This window comes from Myotis yumanensis, unplaced genomic scaffold (genome assembly GCF_028538775.1).
Source record: "Myotis yumanensis isolate MYYU_CA2020_CCGP unplaced genomic scaffold, mMyoYum1.0.hap1 SCAF_14, whole genome shotgun sequence".
Classification (NCBI taxonomy): domain Eukaryota; kingdom Metazoa; phylum Chordata; class Mammalia; order Chiroptera; family Vespertilionidae; genus Myotis; species Myotis yumanensis.
Genome location: NW_027223765.1, coordinates 10,767,541 through 10,789,310, shown reverse-complemented (window position 1 = coordinate 10,789,310; position 21,770 = coordinate 10,767,541). Strand labels below are relative to the sequence as shown.

Sequence of the window (21,770 nt, the reverse complement as noted above, 5' to 3'; positions counted from 1 at the left end):
AGCTGCTAAGTTGACAGAGGGCTGGATGGTGCAGAATGGCCTTAGCTAAGACGGACTGTATCTGCTCCATGTGGTCACTCATCCTCCAGAAGGCTATCCTGCTTGTTGCCCCATGGCAACAAGGGGCTTCAAGAAAGTAAGGAAGGAAGGTTCAGAAGTGACACATGTCCCTTCTACCACATCCTAGTAGCCAGAGCAAACACAGGGCCAACCAGATTCAGGTGGTGGAGAAAACTGTCTTCACTTCTTCATGGCATGAGCTGCAAAGTCACATTGTATGGAGTACGGATGACGGGAAGGGAGGAATTATAGACAATTTTGTAACACTCTACGGATGCTTATCTGAGAAGGTCAGAGCACTTGGCATACATATACCATTTCTTGTCATTCACAGCCATAGTTTGGGCTATTCTGAATGAGAAAAACCAAAGGATACTGCATCTGAACATAAGAATATGCTAGAAATTTGTAACAGTTTTATAAAGTCTTCTAAAAACAAACAAGCAAGCACAGGCAGGCAACTAAGAGCATTGGCATCACTCAGATCAGGACTTTCACTACTTCAGTCCCAGCCTGCATATGTGTTTCAGAGCCTCCGATTCCAGCTCGTTAGGGTGCTGGTATTACCTGCAGATTTTCACATATGCCCGCGCTTCACTGCCCCCATGTCTTCGTATAAGTTGCTTCTTGTACCTAGAACGGCCTTCCCCATTAAGTCAAACCTTACCAGTATCTTAAGACCCAACAAGAAGGCGACATCGTCTTTCATTAACTTGTCCCTAATCGCCCCCTCCAATCTTCTCAAGTAGAATAAAGCTCCTGGACTCGGAATAAATGTTAGCATATTCCACAGTATCCTTCAAGTGGCATGACTTTGTGTGTCATTTTTGTTCGTGTCTTGTCTGTCTCTGAAAAGTAGAACCTTGATTGCAGGGCCCACGGCTGACTCATCCCTGCGTTCTTTGACAGCCCCTGTTCACAGCAGAGGGTTGCTCATATGGCGGGTATTTGATAGATCACCTGTTCAATTTCTAAAGGAAAAGGACACAGTTCAATTCTATTCGATTAGACAGACTTTTTCAGTTGTGTCTTAATTTCTAACTATACAGGATAGATGGATGCTGGGAGATTAATTTTGCATGAGCGCGGTGATTGATGTCCAAGGAGGAAGGGGAAAAAAAGCAACCTGGGCTTCACGTCTGATTTTGACACATCTATTTTCTTGGGCCTCTGGGCATCAAAGCCTCCCCTGCAAGCTTTGATGCATCACTTCATCACTAACGAAGATCTTTTTCAAACTCTTCATGTTCACGCATCTCGCTTCCCCTGAAAGATCTGAACAAATGGCAATTGCTTCCTGTTCCAGTTCATCACTCATGATGCCTGACAGCTTCCGATTTTAATGAACGCCACCGAGCACCCAGTCCCCGAAACGTGGCTCTTTCCCTTTCTTGGCTCATGGCCCACGCTAACACCGCTTTGATGCTGTGGATACAACAGAGTCTGTCGAACAGATGTAATCACAAGCTACCCTCCATTTAACAGTCAATCAATTTAGCTGACACGATGTCCTTTTGGCTAGGTGTTTATGTACTTATAACCGTTCTCAACAGCCTGTAAAATTCTCCATCAGATTGATCTGTTTTTCTAAACATGTGCAGTGGTTATGTTCCTTGTTCCACCATCTGAGGTTTTAAAAAATGCCTCATTATTTATCTAAATCCAATTCAGTTTAATTCAGAGCCTGCAATCCCTTGGGGGATAAGAAATTCAAGCTCAAAGTTTGTTTTATTTTTTTAATAAAACTGTATTTTAGAACAGTTTTAGATTTATAAAATGACTGCCAAAAATACAGAGTTCTTGTACATACCTCACCTAGTTTCCCCCACTGTTAATATATTACATTAGTATGGTTCATTGGTAATAATGAATGAAGTAGTACTGATATATTCTTATTAATAAAGCCCCAGCTTTATTCAGGCTTCCTTAGATTTATCTGTCCACTTTCTGCCCCAGATCCCACGAAGGACAGCACGGTAAATGTTAGCAGTCTTGTTATCTCCTGAGGCTCCTCTTAACTGTGACAGTCTCTGTCCTTGCTCTTGATGATCTTAACAGCTTTGACACTGATGTTCAGGTATTTTGTATGTCCCTCAAATGAGACTTATATGATGTGCTCCTCCTAATGAGACTGGGGTTAAGGGTTTGGGGAGGAGACCACAAGGGAAAGTGCCATTTTCATCATATTACACCAAGTGTACACACTACCAACATGACTCATTATTGTTGATGTTGACCTTGATCTCCTGGCTGAGTGTCAGGTTTATCAATTTTTTTTTCTGTTTCCATTTCCTTTGGAGGAGGTAATTTACTCGGCTCACACTTCATGAGTGAGAAGCTAGGCACCACCTACTTGAGGACAGAGTATCGACAGTTGGCTATATTTGTGTGAGTCTATTTCCAGGCATAGAATTCTGCTCCATTGGTCTACGTATCTATTCTATCAACGATGCCATGCTGTCCTGATTACTGCAGTGTTACAGTAAGTCTATTATTTTAAATAGATTTTTATTGATTTCAGAGAGGAAGGGAGAGGAAGACAGGCACAGAAACATCAATGAGACAGAATCATTACCTCATCAGCTGCCTCCTGCACGCTCCCTACTGGGGATCGAGTCCGCAACTGGGGCACTTGCTCGGACCGGGAATCAAACCATGACTTCCTGTTCGTAGGTCAATGCTCAACTACTGAGCTACAATGGCCAGACTTATAGTAAGTCTGGATATTAGGGGTAAGACTTCTATCTTTGTTCTCTTCCGTGTTTAGATGCTTAGTCAAGGCCTTTTGCCTTTTCATGAAATTTTACAATCAGTTCTCATTTTCTACAAAGTAGATAATACACATGTAGACAAAAGAATAAGATTATTTAAAATAGTGGAGATAATTGATAATGATAATGTGGTAGAGGGTGTTCGGGGCTAATTTTGACAGTGTGATCAGAGATCTCCTTAGGAAATGTCATTTGAGATAACTGAATGAAAGAAAAGCAAGTCCGGTTAAGTTTAAGAAAATAGATCTCTAATGTGGAAACTTAGGGGTGAAGGGATCTGAGTATGGTTCGGTTTGCTTTCTGGTAGCAACTCCAAGAAGGCCACTGTGGTTGTTACTAAGCTAAGCGAGCCAGGGGAGAACTGTAAGAGAAAGTTGGAGCAGTAAGCAGGGATTAGAACATGCAGGGCTGGTGGGCAGTTCTACAGACCTTTAGACAGCAATAGGGAACAGAGTGACCCTGGACAATTATTTGACAGAATCTGGACAGACATCCTAATGGCTGATTCCAATTTGCTTACAAGAGATCATTTCTTGCATTGTGTTCAAAATTTTTCCCACTCCTTTTTATTGTAGCTGTTATAAAGGTAGGTTAGAAAACATGAAAAAAAAAATATTTCAGAGACTTTTGTACGTTCCAATATGAACCATTTTTCAATAACCATAAATATCTGCCTCACTTGTAGAAAACAGATTAAAGTGCAAGCACTGAATGTCCATGTCATCTGTGATGCTCTTCATGATCTTGGACTTATCCTATCTAATAAAGAGGGAATATGCTAATTAACCCTCACACCATCGCAAAGATGGTGGTGCCCACAGCCAATAAGGAGGGAATATGCTAATTGACTGCCATGCCCTCAAAGATGAGGGCGCCCACAGCCACAAGATGGTGGCACCCAGTTCCCTCAGCCCTGCCGGAGAGGTAGGCAAGTGCAGCAAGGCCAAGCCCGCCCCCAGGCAGGCTCAGCCGCTCTGTGCGCCTGCCTCCAGAGTCTCCCAGTCCCCTCAGCCCCCCAGCCACCCAGGGCCACCAGAAGCTCAGGTAATCAGGGTCAGCTGAGGCTTGTACTGCCGGCAGTGGCAGCAGCAGAGGTGTGATGGGGCATCGCCTTCCCCTGATCACGGGGCCGCCTCCTGCCCCTGAGGGCTCCAAGACTGTGAGAGGGGGCAGGCTGGGCTGAGGTACCCCCCCTCCAGTGCATGAATTTTCATGTACTGGGCCTCTAGTTTGTGTGTAATTAAGTATTAAATTTTGAAAAAAATTTCTTTCTATTCTTTTAATACATCTCTCCTCCACCCTCTATCACTCTCTCTCACTCTTCCTCCCTCCCTCTCTCCTCCCTACTACCCCCCCTTTAAATCAAATTCTATCTGCCTGTCTGTCTATCTCTCTATTTTTAATCTGATCTAATTCAAGGATCTTACAAGGTAAGTCTGTTAGCACTACAGCATTAGCTTGACTAGAGAGACTTTATGATTCCACAATATAGAATTATTTTCTATTCCCTCTACTCCTTCTGCCCTGTCTGTTCATGCTGTTTCCCTCCCCTGCATTATCTACACTAGGGCCCCACCCTGTAGAAATCCTACCAATCCTATAGGAGCCAAATGCAGTCTTCTCTAGAAATCACTTTTCAGAGTCAAAATGTCAGAGATGACTTTGGCCTGAGTAGTACTGGGTCTGAACTATGCTTTGGGGAAATGACTCTGATATAGGTGTACAGAATAACTGCAGGATAAAGAAATAAAAGGAAATAGTTCAGGTTGGCAAGACTCAGAAATCAATCGTCTTGAAAGCCTATGAGCCACTTCCCCCAACTCTGCAGTTTTTGCACCTTTTCCCAAGACATATGTCAGTGGTGGCACAGGTGGTCAGTAATTTTGTTTCTTAATGAGAACAAATGAGTCCTGGATGTTTGACGGAGGTTGGCTGATGATGAAAAAATCACTAGCTCCGTCTCCCGAGTTGAAAGAATACTATGCAAACATGGCTATGAGTCACACATATTCAATTTAGGCAATTGCATTTGGACGTGTGATGATTCTATCTGAAAATGGGATCAGTCAGGGAGAAAAATGGACTTTGTGAGGCTGAACAAACAAGTCACTCACCAAAAATTGAAATTTCCATTTTATCCCTGAGTTCTTAGATGAAGCTGTCCATGTCTCTGAAGCTCTGGTGATTTCTTTATTTCCCTTGTGTCAAATAGGATGTAGTTGCACGTGTGTGTGTGCGTGCGTGTGTGTGTGTGTTTACCATATGCCAGCACTGATCCTGCTGCAGTTGGTACTGAGCATGATGCCTGGCAATGTAGCTGTTGCTGCATTTGTAAATCTGCATCTTCCTTGGCACAGGCTGCAGGACAGCTATCCTGTTCTCTCCCTCACTCTCCTTCCCCTCCCCCCACTTTGCAATCTGCATCAAAATGAACAACCATAATGAAATCTGCCTTAGCAAGCTGACTGCATTTCCTGAACTAAACAAGACAACACTAGGGCTCTTTGGGAACAGGACTTAACTAACTTTATATCTTTATGTTTGTAAAAATATGATTTCTTCTTCCCCTGTCCATCCATCAGAGCTAATGTGAAATGTGCATTGTCATTATTGTTTCTAAGGGCATACAGCCCTTGTTTCTGAGCCAGACCATCCTTTAACGTACTTTCAGTTACTGAAGCAGCAATTACAGGTTGATACTTGCTTTTTAGAATTATATTCAGTAGTTGGTAGGGGTAGCAAATAGTAATAGTGGTAGTGGTAATAATAATAATCATATTCTTTACTTGGCAATTATTATGTACCAGTCATGGTGATAAGCACTTGCTATATAGTATATAATTTATTCCTTCTGGTCATCCTCTGTAATAGCAATTATTATCCCCATTTTGGCAATGAGGGGGTTCAGGCTCAGAAAGATTTATACGGCAAACAACTTACAAGTATTAGAGCCTGGATTCAATCCCAGGTCTTTTGAACTTGTCATCTAATCTCCCTGCCATATTGCCACTCAGAAACTTTAGAAGGAGCAGCTCTTGCCTGAAGATTAGAATCTATTGAGTGCAGGCAATACAATAGTGAGAATGGGGCTTGTTTTAGAAGTTGACCACAGCCAATGGCATTTTCTATACTGAATAAAGGAATCTGAAAACTAATAACATGATGAGGAAAGGGCAAGTTGATGTTGCTAAATGGAATTCAATGAACCGGTATTGATTTTTACTAAAGGCAAGGTATGGATAAGCACTAAACAGAAGGTGATGAATTGGACCCACTCCTTGACTTTAAGCACAGTTAAGAAAAGAGGCTCATACATATAACACTTAAGATCAGGTTGGTATAAAGGCTAAAAGGGAATGAAGTAATCATAGACTCTCATACGATTTGCAATAGTTGGAACATTGCACTTTAAATAGTAATATTCCAGAAAATTGTAGATCAACAATCATATGAAACCATGTCAGGGGTTTAGCAAGGTCCAGAGGGAAGAAATATCACGCTTGTGTCTCTAGTAGCCTGAGAAATAGGCATGGAAGAAAGAATTCTCCTTGAGATCCTGGTGAGGAATGGTTGTGGATTCAGAGAGCCATAAAAAACTGGACTACTATGTTCATTGCAGCATTATTTACAATAGCCAAAATACAGAGGCAACCTGTGTCCATTGATAGACAAGTGGATAAAGAAAATATATATAATGGAATGTTATTCATCCATGAAAAAGAACGAAATCTTGCCATTTGCAACAACATGGATGGATCTAGAGGGCATTATGTTAAGTGAAAAAAGTCAAAGAAAGACAAATACCATATGATTTCACTTATCCTATATAACATGCAAATCGGTCGAACAGTGGAACAACTGGTCACTATCATGCACACTGACCACCTGGGGGCAGACGCTCAATGCAGGAGCTGCCCCCTGGTGGTCAGTGCACTCCCACAGGGGAAGCGCAGCTCAGCCAGAAGCCCAGAAGTCCAGCTCAGGGCTGGCAAGCACAGCAGCGTTGGGGGGAGCCTCTTCCACCTCCGAAGCAGCACTAAGCCGTCTGTTGTACATCCCCCAAGGGCTCCCGGACTGTGAGAGGACTGAGGGACACCGCCCGCCCCCCTCCCCCCCCCCGCCCCGCTCCGTGCATGAATTTTCATGCACCAGGCCTCTAATATAAATATAAAAACAAAGTAAATGAAAAAAAGAAACAGAAAAAAACTCTTTGATACAGAGAACAAATTGATGGATGCCAAATGGGAGAAGGGTTTGGGGGATGGGAGAAAAAGGGGAAGCAATTAATAAGTATAAATTGCCATTTGTAAAAACAGTCACAGGGATGTAAAGTACAGCACAGGGAATATAGTCAATAATATCAGAGTAACTATGCATGGTATTAGATGGGTACTGGACTTATCGGATGATCATTTTATGTTATGTAAATATCTAAGCACTATGTTGTACACCTGGAACTAATATAATGTATGTCAACTATAATTGAAACAAACTGGATCAATTCCCTCCATCCACTCAAAGTGCAATGATAAAGAACACCAAAAAGATCAAATACTTTACTACTTTACTCAAGATCAAACAGCAGCTTAGTAGTGATGTCAGAATTAAACCCCAAGTGTCCAGGCTACTGTTCCCGAGTTCTTTATGGCCAGGTGCTTCTTTGAGTCACTCCCACACAGCCGTTATCACAGAGCCGTGTGGTCTTCCAAAGAGGTCTGGGGGTTGAAAGATGGGCCTTCTTCATTATCTCTTGGTGCAACTCTCAGAGGACAGGATGATCAGATGCCCATGTACAAGAAAGTGCTTCCAAACTATATCATTTTTTATTGGCTATAAAGAGTCCCAGACACCCTGACGGATGGGAGAGGCGAATTCAGCTGAGGCACCTGTCCTGCCACATCTCTTCCTCTCAGTCAACCAGTCCCAAGGTATGCTAGGCAGGTTGAAATGGTAGTGGAATGCAGCAGTTAAGAATGTGGCTGAAGCCAGATACATCTCCATCTATCCCTTACCTCAACCAAATCACAGTTTTCTCATTTCCTCAAACCAGGGTAATACTAGAATTTCATTCAAAGCTTATGGGATGATTGGTGAATTAATACAAAAAAAAGTACTGAGCACAGTACCTGGTACAGGAAAACTTCTCAACAAATGACTTCTAAGACTCTAATTATTTCTGTTGATAACTTTGGTATTAACTCAGTGAACATTAATTGGATGTCTGTCCAACTCCTAGAATGAAGTGGATTTTGAACTCCCAAACCCAGGCCTTAAAAAGACAGACAGCTTCTGCTTCTTCTCTTTTGGGGCCCAGGCTCCATGCTCTCAGGAAGTCTAGGATCAACTCTGAATGATTAGAGAAGCCCTGAAGAGAGCCCCTAAATGATGAGAGTCCACCTTTGGGTGCTCCAGCTCCATCTCAACTCTTAGCTGATGGTGGCCACCTGAGTGACCCCAGACAGCATCACAGAGAACAGAAAAACTACCTAGCTGAGCCCTGACCCCATTCCTGACCTACAGTTGGTGTTAAATCATAAATTGTCTGTGTTTTATTTTACCACGTTTGGGACTTTATTACATGACAATGGTAAGTGATACAATGTGTATTGAGTGTTGGGGGTTGGGGCAGAAATAGAGAGGTGGGCAGCTGGCTAGGTTACAATGGATTAAGAAAAAAATGAGTGAAGGAAAAAGGCAGAGACTACTGAGATGAGGAATTCAGCAGTGAAAGTGCAGAAGTAATCTGCTAATAACAAGAAAGAGATTCGATTTGTCGGTTTGATTGTTTCCAGGCCTGAGCAAGTTGGGTGTGCTGGAAGAAAGGAGAGAGTGACTGAGGAATGCCTGGCCATCTTTGACCTTCACCTGTTCCAAGGACTGCCCCCCGGTTTTGCCTAAAGAGCAGATGCCTAATATGGCCCATCACTAGGCCCTCTGGTCTGTGCCTCTCAGCTTTGCGTTTTCTGGATTCATTTTTCTCTTCTTCTCAGGATAACTTTTCTGCAAAAAGTTTAGCATGCCTTTTAAAGGCAACATATTCATTTTAAATAAATTGTTATATACATTGACTTAGTGTTATTCTCTAAATGCTTTAAGGCGACTGTGGCTTGGCCTATGTGGTTTGAAATGCAAATTATAATTGGCATATTGCCCACTTACACAGCCCACTTTTTGGTCTACAGACATGAGAAAGTGCTATGTCAGGTCGCTGTGCTTTTTGGACAATGCTATACTGGAAGCCGACCGCCTTCGTCCTCATTCCATCCTATACAAACATACATGGCCACCCAAATGCACACTCTTGCTTGAAAACAGATGGCAGATGCTGCCTCTTTGAATCCTGCGTTCATGTAAAGAGGTATGTAGAAACCAAAAAGAGACTGTCTTATTTTTACTGTGCTTTTTAGAGCCTCTCTCCTCCAACATTTGAGTGTATATATGCTTTTTCTGTAAGCCTGGGAGCTCCACAAGGGTGGTTTATTCCTCTAAGCTCAGTGTCTCAAGCACATAAGACTGTTCAAAAATGTTAATAATTGAACATATGATCTGGTATCAGAATCTGTGACATTAGGATCTTGTATGAGTCACTGAACTTCCAACGCTTGAGTACTTCTGCGTCTCTAGCTAAAAGGAAGGGATTGCTACTTGCTCCTGCCTACTCCTTGCTGCTCCTCTGAAGTTTAACCAGTTAACCATCATACAACACTCAGAAGGTAAGGGACATGGAGCAATGCCAGATGGTAACAAATCCCCAAGGCACCTCGAAGAGACCTGTCAATCAGTGAAAAGCCATGGAATGCAGCTTCAAGCACCACATATTCTGACAGCTGCGGAATCTCTTCTGTCTGTCATGCTGGTGTCAGGGGTTCTGGGGGCTTAGCTATGAGTCCTGATGATTGATGCTCACAGTCTCGCACCTGTTCGGATGTATCTTTGAAAGGTGTGTAGCATCGCTGCACTTGGCTGTGATATTCAATTTCACATGTGATCTTTACTTATCTACAACAGATGCAAACCTTTTATAGCTGTGAATTCAAGGCGGGGACTGTCTAGGACAGGCTGACATTAGCAGCCCTAGAATGTGATTGTCAGTTCTTGCCATGAGATTCCACTTTGAATAATCAGATGTTGGATGAAAGCAAATACTACTGTTTTAATGTAAATAAACACCCATACAAATAAACAACACACACGTAAATGCACACTGCAAAATTTTCCACGCTTCCCAATATTTCCACCTTCCAATATTTTCCAAAATTTGCCACAACTATGGATCCACCAATCCCCATGTAAGCCATGGCAGATGATACTGCAAGAACTAGGAGAGGTTCCCATCAAGCCCTGCTCAAACTGAAGATTCAAGAGAAAAATGATATTTTCAAGCCTCTAAGTTATAGGGTGATTTGTTATACAGCAGCTGATTACTGATACACTACCCTACCTATTCCTAATTCCTGCCGTTAGGGATAGCTATTTTAAATTTGTTTTGCCATTTATTTTGGAAGTTGCTTCCATATTTCTAGCTAGCACATCTCAATGTGAATTAAAGGAAGTTATGCCCACTTTCTGGGACTCAGTCTTATTTGTAAAATGAGGTAGCGATACTAGCTGTGTCACTGGTTCGTCTTAGGATTACCTGAGACAATGAGATTAGACATAGTTCAGGAAATGACACATAGTAAGTACTATAAAACTATGACTTTTACAATGAGGAGAAAACTGCATTTTTTCACATCAGTGTAGGAATAATCAAATAGTAGAGACAGACCCATATCAGGGACCCACATGGCCAAGGTCTATTTAAATTTAAAATTGGCATGACCTTGGAAACAGAAAATGCTGCATCAAACACAGGCGAGTCAGTTCATACATATGTCTAGATAGCTATTGCTTTTTTTCTATGTTTTAAATTTTGTTTTTCAATTACAGTTTATAGTCAGTATTATTTTGTACTAGTTTCAAGTGTACAGAATAGTGGTTAGACAGTATTTACTTCACACAATGACCCCCCTATATTTCAATTACCCACCTGACACCATACATAGTTATTACAATATTATTGACCATACTCCCATGCTGTACTCCACATTCCCAGGACTATTTTATAACTACCAATTAGTACTTCTCATATAGCTATTTCTTGAGTTCTTAGGTAGTGGATATTATCTGTAAAGTTAACACTACAGAATATGACCACTTACCTCTCTTCATAGGGATTATAAAGGCATTTCTTCTCCATATCTCTTATGTTAATATCACAAAATTTAGTTTAGTTAATATTTACATTTTATAACTTTAAATATTTTTATCTGGTACATATTCTATTTAGTAATTTTTTTATTTTTTGAAGCTAATATTTATAACTTTTTTGTGGCTTTGCTTAATTTTCTATGTACCTGCCATTAATTCACAAACAAACTCTCTGCTTTCAGTTTTTCTCCGATTCTTGGCTCTCTGTTCAAGTCTGCGCTTGTTACTAAAAATCTGCCTAGAAATGACATTTCATAGGAAAAGCAAGTCAGCAGGTGGTTTTGAATGGAAAGCTACATAGAGAGAAACACTGATGGGTTGCCTCACACACTCACCCCAACCAGGGATTAAACCTGCAACCTAGATATGTGCCCTGACTGGGAATCAAACCTGCAACCTTTTGGTGTACAAGATGACACTCCAACCAACTGAGGCGGGGCTCAATTCACATTTTTGTAGTATTAATATGCCTTCTATTTCCTTTTTCTAAAAAGGACAATAATTCCCAGATGGCACATTCTAGCAGAAAAATTAACCCGAGCATCTTCTAAAAATAAGTTCTTCAAGTATAAAAATTGTGTTTCTTATATTCGCCTTCTTCCTCCCTTCCCCACTTTTTCTCTCCTCTCTTTTTCTCCCCTTCTCTTCCTCCTCCCCTCTCCCTCTTCCTCCTGTACTGGGACTAGATTTTTCTGAAATGAGTTTGTCCAAAGAAGATATTAAAGTCTATTTAAGAGCTTGAAAAAGATAGACAGGCAGGATAGTTTTAATGGTTGCAGTCTTGGTGATAAAAATCTAATGAAGCTTTAAGACCCGAATTTTCTCTCATCCATATCCTCTTCTCTGTTTTAGAAATCCCAAAATGATTTGTCAAGACAGATCAAAGAGGGAAGAATTTTGCCATTGGGATTATTGCTTCTGAGGGTGAACAAAAGGCAGACTATGAGTTATAGGCAAGACAAAAATGAAAAGAAAATACATGATGTTCCGACTTCATTCTTCTTTATAAGGCCGGCTAAGGACGACTTCTACCGTCCTCCTGATCAAGAGAAGCTACAGTATTTCCATTTTCCCCTCATCTCTCTCAGATGTATGATAGTCTAATATCTTGCCCTCAATGTTGAGAGTAAAGAATTCTTCCTATTTTCTATTTCTTCCATAGCACATAAAATGGAATGCAGTGGGTGCTATGATCAACACATCTTAAGTTATCATGGACAAATCTTTTTGAACCTCATTGTTCTCTTATGTAAATAGGGTAACAATATTGTAGCTGGATGTGGAAAACAGTGAATTCTATGACAACCTCACTCTAGTCAGTTTTTGTCATTCATAGATAGATAGATAAATAGATTTGTTTACGTGTGTGTGTGTACAGAGAGAGAGGTAAACAGAGGAACAAATTCAGAGACAAGACGGAAAGAAGTAATAGAGAAAAGAGAGGATTAGAATGAATATGTCTGTGCATATAATTTACATATATATATACATACACACACTGAAATATATGCATAATTTCAACAGTGCAATAAAAATAGCTATCATTGCATCAACATGACAGAAAAACATCCTTAAAAGCAATACTTTCCTTGGCCTTCACAGGGTAAACCACAACAACTGTAATTCAACTACACTGCCATTTTGTTTGTTCTAATATGCGTATGGCATAGAAGGCAGAATTAGGCTAATCTGAATGCATTAGCTGAACACTTGCCAGTTTGATCTTTGTACAGTATAAATGTGTTTCATGAATTAATGTCACTTGTTCTTTTCTAGATGCTGTCAAACTCCTGTCACTTTTTTTTTTTGTATTCAGCTATTTGATGAAGAGGAAAAAACACTGTGGCAGAGGGTATAATTCTGTAAATAAAGTCAGCCCTTAAAGGTGGCTGCAGAGTTTGCCACACGTGTGCGTGCGCACGTGAGTGTGTGTGTGTGTGTGTGTGTGAGAGAGAGAGAGAGAGAGAGAGAGAGAGAGAGAGAGAGAGAAAGAGAGAAAGAGACATGTAGGGGGTATAAGATGTAAGTTTAGTCATATTAAAGAATACTTCACATCATGATAACACATGTTTTTGTAGGAATATCTGCCTAGTCCAAAGCCTGTGAAAGAAATCTATTGAAAAGGTTTTATGGCCCTAACCGGTTTGGCTCAGTGGATAGAGTGTCAGCCTGTGAACTCAAGGGTCCCAGGTTCGATTCTGGTCAAGGGCATGTGCCTTGGTTGCAGGCACATCCCCAGTGGGGAGTGTGTGGGAGGCAGCTGATTGATGTTTCTCTCTCATCGATGTTTCTGGCTCTCTGTCCCTCTCCCTTCCTCTCTGTAAAAAATCAATAAAATATATTTTTTTAAAAAAGAAAGAAAAGGTTTTATGATTGCAATAGAAAAAGAAAAAGAACATTGGGTTTACGGCTGCCCTTTAATGCTCCTTGAACTAAAAAGGTCAGCCTTAGTACTTTATCCAGTACTTACAAGACATTTGTCTCATCTCAGAAAATACAAATCTGTGGACAATGTAGGAATAATTATCAGCAAATATTTGTTCATTTTGATAAAATTTCCCTTTATGGATCATAACCAGAGTTCATCATTTATTCCATAAACAGAAGGAAAAATCTGCTGAGGTATTTGTGGGTTTTCTTTTTTCATTATCATAGTAGGTGGAGCATAACAGTAAGAATCAATCCTCCCAAATCCCTCCAAACTTTGTGAGGGATTGTCGCTCCCTACAACAGTATTGTAGGGCCCACAGCAGACATTGCCAGACACCCCAAATACAACAATTTTATAGGTAAAGAAACTAAACCTCAGCAAGATGAATCAACTTCCCTGAGGTCATCTAGTTCATATATTGTGGTTACAGAATTCAAATCCAGATTTCTGATTTAAAAGCAATTCTGATTTCTGCAATTCCACCAAAGACAGTGAGTTATTTGATAGCTTTGGGGCAGAGGTAGTTGTCCTGGTTTGTTATTCATTCATTCATTCATTCATTCACTCATTCATCCATCCATCCATCCATCCATCCATCCATCCATCCACCCATCCATCCATTCATCCATTCAGTCATACACTCATGCTTCAACAACTACTGAAAACATTATATATGGACAAGGTCTTTTCTTCAGACTATTTTAACTAAGAGAAATAGATTCTGTTAGGTTGTCATACTTTGCCTGGAGTGTCCGTGCATATGTGCTTTCTGCTCTGCCATGAGGGAATATTGCAAATAAACATCAGCTATTATTAGAGTGATAAAAGTAGTGATTGTATTATAGATTCCCATACATTAGCATGTTAAAACTCGTGTTTAAAACTCCATGTTTACAGTGGAAATCATGAATCCTTCTGAAATGTAATCTTCTAGCCCATAATTGAATCTCAAAATGAGGCTTTATAAGAGCAAAGGTAAATGACATCCACAAGTCCTAAAATTTATACAAGGTTGCTTTCAGGGACATTACAGACTTAATTCACTTCACAAGGATATCTGACCAAGAGGTTGAGTAGCAGCTGAAATCTAGTCCAATCTCCTTCCCAAGCATCAGTCCATAGCTCCTTTTTCTAATTCAGACACATCCACTGTCCACTCACCTAAGCCACACATCAATACAACTGTTTTATCCCAAAAAGAGATAGTATTATTTCCAATTCTCTCCAAAGTGCCATGTAGGCTAGTGGTGACCAAGCTGGGCTGGATGCCCACCTGTGGACCCTGACTCAGTGGGACCTGAATGAAGGACAGTCAGTATTACAGTTCACCAGTGATTAGTTCTATAACATTCTAAGTCTAGATGAAAATACAGTATCAAGTTCTAAGAATTAGAGGTTATGATTAGAATTCTCCATTATTTCTAAACAATTTGGCTGTTTAGAAAAGTTGTCAAGGTGTAAATGAATAGATAACAAGATAGAGTGTAGTAGATGCCATCCCATGTCTAATTAACAACAATAATAATTATGTTCCATCTAGTCTCTGTATGTCTATAATATCTTTGCTGCTATTATCAAACTATAAATAAATTGTAGATTGGTACTTCACAGTGCAGAGATTTTGAGGGCTTCATCACATGTCCTGAATGGGAAAGGCTTTCATCCCATTGTAAAAAAATAATAGTCTGTCTGAATTCAGGTTCTCATGGCAACACATTCTGACATGAAAGACTGCACTAAAATAGTGCAAAACATCTAGAGGTGCCCTTACAAAGGGTCAGTGTTTGACCACAAGTCAATGGAAGGAAAAGATCATACATATAGCAAACAAATTCTCTGCATCCAATTGGATACCTTTACTCGTGTTTCTCTGCTGGAGTTCCATATTCCTGAGTTTCTAACTGCTTCTCTTCATGACCATGAAACCTCTACTCATCCACCCACTCCTCATGCTTCCCCTTTCTTTCAAGTGCCTCTTTGAAGCTTATCAAAGCCACCTCTCTCGCAGTCTTTTGAACTTTCCTCTTTAATAACCTCCAAAGCTGAAGGTCCCTGACCCTGCTCTTTCTGGTTACTCTCTGATGCCTACAGATAATGGCTATTCCGATGGCTGTTTCTGGCTTAATGATTCTCCGATTATTCACGTGGCCCGTCAGTGTCATACATTCCCTAGGAATTCATCATTCATTCCCAGGGAAATGGTGACACTCACAATTTGGATGTTTCAGGTGGGTATGACCTAAATACTAATCTTGACAAGTCATGCTTGTATGGTTAACAGGGAGTCTCACTTTGATCAGGCGCTCTGAAAACTGTCACGGGGGCATGAGTGACTTTTGCTTCTGATAATGGCAGACGAAGCTAAGCAGACCAACCCTCTTGCTGGGATCAATAGAATCACAGGAAATAGAGCCTGCTAAAAAGACACTGAATTGATAACAAGGCTATAAAAAAAAATTACCAAAAAAAAAGAACTAAGGAAAAAATGACAATTTAGGGCGGTAAGATTTCCATTTGAGGCCGCTTTCCTCCAAGGTGCTTTTGCTGAATTCAGAAGAAAGAAATTGAGAAGCTAAGAAATACATTTAACAGCCTCATGGGTTGAGGAGAATAAAAATTGGATTCCTAGCCTTTCAAAATCTTCAAGCTTTGGATTAGAATAAGAAGAGGTAAACTTTCTCTGTAAAGGGCTGGCAAACCAATATGTTTTGCCTTTTGCAGACCATACTCAACCCTGCTGTTGTTCCATGAAAGTGGCAGTACACAATTCTTAAACGGGTTTCCCTGTGTCCCAACAAAACTTTATTACAAAACCAGGCAGTGGCTATTTACCAACCACTTGATTATAATAACAAGGGCCTATACCCTAGGAAGGGGAAGCTGGAAATAAAAGAGACTTCACATGGACTGGATCTCATATCAATCCCTGAAATTGAACCAAGGCAATCATTGACTGAGTGATCCTAGGGCACTTGCCAGAAATAAATTCAAATCAGTTCTAGAGGAAAAAAACGTAATGCAAGGCTTCAGCATATTTCCATCCTTCTTTTTAACTTATTTGAGCTAATTGTATGCTGTGATGCGGTGGTAAGAAATAACTCGGTGATATTATGCAGACCCTTCGCAGTTTCCCCCTTGTTAACATCCTGCATAACCACAGCACAGAATCACAACCAGGAAACTGACATTGATAGAACCCACTTACCTTGTTCGGAGTTCTGCAATTTTACATGCACTCCTGGTGTGAGTATGCATGTGTGTTAGCTCACCACTATTTTGTTACATGTGTAGGTGGATGTGACCACAGTCGATACACAAAAAATACACAGAAATAAATTCAAATCATCGCTCGAAGAAAATAACATAATGCAAGGCTTCAGCATATTTCTATCCTTTGTAACTATTTATGCTGAGCTAATTGTATACTGAGACACGGTGGTAAGACATAACTCGCTGAGATTGTACAGACCCTTGTCACCGTTTCCCACGGCGTTAACATCCTGCATGACCACAGCACAAAAGCACAACGAGGAAACTAACATTGATAGAATCCACTTACCTTGTTCAGAGTTCTTCAGTTTTACAGGCACTCCTGCTGTGTGTATGCATGTATCACCCCTATTTTGTTGCATATGTAGATGGATGTGACCATAGTCAATACACAGAAAATACACAGAAAAATTCCATTGCAAGGATCTCTCATGCTTTCCCTTTGTAGGCACAACCATCTCATTGCTTTGCCCCACCTCAATGCCTGGCAACCACTAATGTTTTCTCCATCTCTATAATTTTGTCATTTCCAAAATACCATGTGAGTGGAATCATACAGCATGTAACTGTATGAGTTTGCTAGGGATGCCATAACAAAACACCAGAGACTGGGTGGCTGCAACAACAGAAACATATTGACTCACGGTTCTGGAGGCTGGAAGTCTGAGATGGAAGTGTTGGCAGGTCTGGTTCTTCCTGAGACTGCTCTCCTCCCTGTGTCCTCATCTGGTTATCCCTCTGTGCACACACATCCCCGGTCTCTCTTCCAGTTCCTATAAGGACATCAGTAACATCTGATTAGAGCTCCACCTTAATGGCCTCATTTAACTTAATCATTGCTTTAAAGATTATTTCCAAATATGGTTACCTTCGGAGGTACTAGGATTTGGGACTATAACATGAATTTGAGGGGGACCACAATTCATGCCACAACAGCAATCCTTTGAGATTGACTTTTTCACTTAGCATTATGACACCGAGATCCATCCAAGTTATTATATGCGTTAGTAGTTTTTTCCTTTTTTGCTGAATAGTATTCCATGGCATAGGAATACCCCAGTTTTTTAACCATTCCCCTGTTGAAGGAACTGGGTTGTTTATATAATGGGGTCTATTACAAATAAAGCTTCTATAAACACACCTGTGTGTGTATTACATACTATATGAATTCACTCATATTTTTAAATTATAAAATTATAGAGATAGAGAACATATTGTTTGCCAGAGAATGAGGATGAATGAGAAAATTAGGTGGTTTCATATATATATTAACTAATCTACTTAATCTATATAATAAAGTATATTGTATATATAGAAAAATGTAAAATATACAGTTTAATGGGTAATCATAAAACACACACACACAAGTACCAAGAAATAGAATTTCTCCAATCTTCCATATCTTCATCATGAGGCTCCTTCACTCCTACCCAAAGATTAAACATTGACAAAATTTACTAGTAGCTTAATTTTGTTTCCTGAACTTTTATTAATGGAACCATTAAGTATGCATTTTGTATCCAGTTTTCTTTTTGTTCAATATTATGTTCATAGGATTCATCATTGTAGCAAGTAGTTGTGGCACATTTACTGTACATTGTTCAACACTTGACTGACCTTTCACAATTAAATTGTTTACCATTCTTTTGTTGGTGGATGTCTATGTATCTGTCTGCCTTCCTTCCTTCCCTTTTTATTGTTTCTTTAATTTTTTCAATGAAGCTGCTGTAAACATTTCATATTCGTATCCTGGTAAATACATGCATGCATTTCTGATGCATAGGTCTTGGAATGGTGATGTTAGTCTAGCCACTCCAGCTCTCTAACAGTTACTTTTCATGATATATCTTTTTCAACAACCTATTTATGTTTTTAAATATAAGGTGCATGTCTTTTAGACAGCATCTATTTGGGACTTTCCATGTTTATTCCATGTAATAATCCCTTTTGAGTAGGATGTTTATGGCATTTACATTTAATGCACTTATTACAAGGGTTGGATTTATAATTGCCATTTTACTATTTGTCCTTTTGTCTCATGTCTTCTTACTAACCCTTATTATTAAACCAGAGGCTCGATGCACAAAATTCGTGCAAGAGTAGGCCTTCCTTCCTCCTGCTGCTGGCACCGGCTTCCCTCTGGCACCCGGGACCCAGGCTGCTTCCCTCTGGCTGCCGGCAGGCACCCGGGACCTGAGCTTCCCTCTGGCCCCGGCTTTGTCTAGAAGGACATCCGGTCTAATTAGCATATTACCCTTTTATTACTATAGATATTTTAGTGGGACACATTTCTTTGTTGATTTTTACTGTGTTATTTGGACCTACTTAATGGTTGCTCTAGGGCAGTGATGGCAAACCTATGACACGCGTGTCAGTAGTGACACGCAAACTCATTGTTTTGGTTGATTTTTCTTTGTTAAATGGCATTTAAATATATAAAATAAATATCAAAAATATAAGTCTTTGTTTTACTATGGTTGCAAATATCAAAAAAATTTCTACATGTGACACGGCGCCAGAGTTAAGTTAGGGTTTTTCAAAATGCTGACACGCCGAGCTCAAAAGGTTCGCCATCCCTGCTCTAGGGAATACAAAATGCTTTATAATTCATTACAATTGACTTCAAAAACCCAGGCATTTTCCCTCTCCTTTTCTTCCCCACACTTTGTCCTTTCATTGTCATGTTCTATACACCAACAATACAACGTTATAATTATTGCTTTATACTAATGCCTTTTTAAAGAAAGAAATTGATAAGAGTTTATTTTTATATAGGCTTTTATAATCATTCACATACATTCAATTTTCTAGCTCTTTTCGTTATTACCTATGGATACACATGACCATCTGGTGTCATTTTCAGCCAAAGAACTTTTTCTACTATTTTTTTTTTTAGGTCAGGTCTTTTAGCAACAATCATTTCCATCTTTGTTTATCTGGGAGTATTTATTTTGTCACTATTGAAGTGATTTTTTTTTTTTCTTTCAGAGCTTTGAGTATGTTACAATAGTGTCTTGTGAACTCCATTGTTTCTAATGTAAACCAGCCATTAATCATCTGTTTTTCTGTCTCGTGAGTATTTTTCCCTTTCTGCCTTCAAAATGATCTCATTTTTGCCTTTCAACAGTTCGGCTATGATCTGGCTAGCTGTAGATATTTTTTAGTTCATGCTTCTTGGGGTTTACTAAAGGTCTTAGTATCATCAATGTATTTATAAATTGTGGGATTTTTCAGTTATTTTTAAATACCTGTTTATCTCCTCCCCTTTCTCTACTTTCTCTTTCTGGCTCTCCCATTACGTGTATGTTGGTATTTTTTATTTTGTTCCACTGGTCTTTGAAGCTCTACCTGGTAAATAGAAGATTCTCTGTGTTGAATGAGTTCATCATTTTGAAATGCTGAGTTTTTGCTTGATCAATATAATGATAATTGTCATCCCTGACAATTGTGTGAGACCATGCCAATAATTTCAGTGGAACAGAAGTATGCACTTAGCCTGTAAAAGGTATGCTATAAATTGGTTCTGTTTAGTCTTGTCAATTCATCCATGCTAAATCAGTGTGACTTCTCCCCTCAGATGTAATTTTGGGAAGTATCTTCTAAACCCTTATTTTTGCTCCCTACATTCTGACTAGTCTTTCTTGTCTCTATTGTCTTCCTTGTCTCTATTGTTTCATTTTCCAGTTAATTCATAAAGTGAGGTGTCAGGGACAGTTTAATCCCTACATGGCTAACCCAGTAAGTAGTCTAATACCCCAGTGATACTATTTATGACCAGGACAATTACGTCATCTCTACACCAAAGCAACTTCAGTGCCATATTTAGTCTCTTTGAGGACTTCAAGCGATCAAAGCATTCTTCCTTGGACTAGGAAGCTTGTGTTTGGTAAAATCAATAGGAAAGTGACAGCAAAGGGACCCACAGATTCTCCAGCCAGCACATGACTTAGTGCTCCTCAGGAGGAGTCTACTGGTTATAGGATCTAAAGGAGACCCCAAGGAGCGAGGAACACGAATGAGAGCTGACAGCTCATACACACTAGCAGACAGCTACAGAATGTTCTTTGACACTAAACGCAGTTTAAAAGTCTGTTTCTCCTTCATCTCAAATAGAATGTTCTAGTATATTTGTGTGAGTCAGGTGCTGTTTGAAGTATCCATCAATGGAGAAAAACGTTCTTATAAAACATTTCTTATAAAAAAGCTTATTTGGGGCAACTACTCTTCATTATTCAGTAGAATCTTGTGTATTTTTTCAGAAAACTTGCATCTGGCCCATATGGCCTTCGCAGCCTACCTCCCTCCCCACCTCCTGCTCTCCCATGAGGTGCTCACATGGAAAGTTTTGCCTTCACCTAATTCATTATATGCTTTCATTCTCTCAGTTCAAATGATACCTACTCTGACTTCTTGCTTGGCTCATCCTAATCTGTTAAGGGCTTCCATTAATCATATATCTTACAATAATCTCTTTAGATATTCATCTTTCCCCGTATAACTTGGGCCATGACTGAATCTCCATGTGTCTTCAGATCCTAACACATGATAGCTAGGTTTATTTACTCAATAATATTTAAAATAATTTTAGGTGCTATCTCATAAGTTGGTCATTGTTGGCTAATGCCAGGAGATAATTCTTCCTTAACTCTGAATATTTAAGGAACAGAAGTTGAATGTTTCTTCATCTATTAGACTCTTAAGTGTAGAAAATTATGTCTGAACTTTCTCTCTAATTCTGGCATCTAATGAAGGGCCTGATGAAGATGAGGCAATCAGTAAATACTGATTGAAATATGACTAGAAATATAACATTAAAATTGGACTATTAGTATAAAAGTCAGTACATTTGACTTCTGAAAGTGACAGCCTAAATTCATACTATGTTTGTAAAGCAGAAAGAGGAAAAGGTAGAATTACTTCTGGTTTAGGTTTTTTTTCCTCAAAGATTTGCTGAGCTATGTTTATGTTACAAATAGAATAGGGAAAAT

The 21,770-nt window shown here is 39.7% G+C and overlaps 1 long non-coding RNA gene across 1 annotated transcript in view; it reads right to left on the bottom strand.

Moving 5' to 3' along the window:
- Positions 1-21,770, bottom strand: part of LOC138992775 (uncharacterized) — an 89,919-nt gene that overhangs the window by 49,259 nt on the left and 18,890 nt on the right. Inside the window, exon 3 of the long non-coding RNA XR_011468135.1 lies at positions 17,427-17,555. This is a non-coding gene — a long non-coding RNA (uncharacterized lncRNA). The remainder of the gene's footprint in view (positions 1-17,426; positions 17,556-21,770) is intronic.